This window comes from Dermacentor albipictus, chromosome 6 (genome assembly GCF_038994185.2).
Source record: "Dermacentor albipictus isolate Rhodes 1998 colony chromosome 6, USDA_Dalb.pri_finalv2, whole genome shotgun sequence".
NCBI lineage: Eukaryota > Metazoa > Arthropoda > Arachnida > Ixodida > Ixodidae > Dermacentor > Dermacentor albipictus.
The window spans coordinates 110,878,880-110,880,684 of NC_091826.1; the positions used below are offsets into that span (position 1 = coordinate 110,878,880).

General features: G+C 47.6%; 1 pseudogene; it reads left to right on the forward strand.

The window, feature by feature from the left end:
• The first annotated feature begins 929 nt into the window (after positions 1-929).
• On the forward strand, positions 930-1,355 carry LOC135913325 (protein max pseudogene; annotated as a pseudogene).
• The last annotated feature ends 450 nt before the right edge of the window (positions 1,356-1,805 follow it).

Sequence of the window (1,805 nt, forward strand, 5' to 3'; positions counted from 1 at the left end):
AAGGACGGACGGAGAGTTTTCTCTTAGGGTTACCATGGAAATGCTTGCGCGTTTAAAACAGTTTGAGTATCTCCAAGCGACGGCAAATTACATCACCTTTGTTCTCTCCAGCTACGTGGAATTTGCATATCTTTAAGCTCTGGCTAAAGTTATGGGACACCGTGTAGATCACTCGCTGCGGTGGTTTAGCGGATATGGTGTTCCACTGCTAAGCACGAGGTCACTGGACCAAATTCCGGGCACGGTGACCGCATTTCGATTCAGTGTGCAATGTACAACAATGTACAATGTACAACGATGTACATTGTACATTGTACAACAATGTACAACATTCAATTCATTGTACATACATCCTCCGCTTTTTTTTTTGCGTCGTAAGCTTCTTCTCATTGGAAAGCCACCTCCCCCACAAACAAAAATTAATAAAAATAAGAAAATGAGGGCATGCCTCATAATTAAGATGTGTGTGTAATCGGGTGCCTCGGCGAACACTTTCAAAAAAATTTAAAAGTTGTCAGTGGCAAATTACACAATTATAGTCCATGAGCTGGTCTACTCGAAGAGGCGGACATGCACAACGAAAATTGAAATGTATATTCGACGAATTAACAAAAATGCACTAATTACGTTTTAACTAGTTACTTTATGGCTAAATACGGAAGATAACCTTTACTAAATACAAACGAGAACCATTAATGAACGAAGCACTGCTGAAAAGAAACGAAGGAAGACGATGAGGGGGGCAAAATTGGCGTCGCGCGCGCTGACCGTTTCTTCAGCGATCTCGCGCCATGTTCTTGAGCGTGTTTCACCGCACGTGCTCATGTTCTCTGGGTCGCCAGTTTCTGCTAGTGCTCTTGTAAAGCCCCTCATCTACCACTTCTATTACGACCATATTGTTCTGTGAATTGCCTGCCAGGACGGGTACAATGAACGACGAACAGTGTGATGTGGACATCAAGGCTGCCAGGAGGGCACACCACAGAGACGTGGAACGACGAAGAAGGCACGTGGTCAATCAGACTTTCAAAAGTTTGCGGGACGCAGTGCCAGGTCTACAGCTGCAGAAGGCATCGCGGGCTCGGATCCTCGAGAGGACGACCGACTACATCGAGTCCATGCGGCGGAAGAACAGGGAGCGTCTGCATTCTATCAATGAACTCAGGCGAGAGAAGGAGCTCCTCGACGAACAAATCGAGGCTTTGGAGAAACTCAAAATGACCAGGCGCGCTGTCATCTCGCCTGCCTCCACGCCCAGCCCATTGGACCTGGAGCGCGACTCTGATGGGAGCTCTGATTCCGCCGCCGAGCCTTGCGGCTCGTCCGACCCAGCGGCTCACGGAGCTTCAATTTAGAGAATCGACCAATAGTAATAAAACAACACATTGCAGAATCATCTGTGTTAACCGTGTCATTCTTGAACAAAAGATTACAGTGACACGTGCAAAGGCGTTGCAGATGCAGCCGCGGAGGCATCATAGCATGGTTTGATGGCTGTTGGATGCCACTGGGGCATGGGCGTAGAACATGGGGCAGGATATGCTTTGGGGTGAAAGGTGTACGTGTCCAGTTCTATGCACGAGACGTATAACGAAAACTTATTTCCTTGAAATAAAAGTTGCAAATTTTGTCAGATCGCTGCCCTAATAGAATTAACGTCGAAGGAGAGGAGGAGGAGGAGGAATAAACTTTATTAGTAGAAATGAGCCGACGGTAAAATCGTCCGAGGTGGGCGGCTTCCCTAGTCCAGGATGCCGTGAGCCTGAGCTGATAACTTGGCCCTGCTCACCAGGCGATGCTGGTCT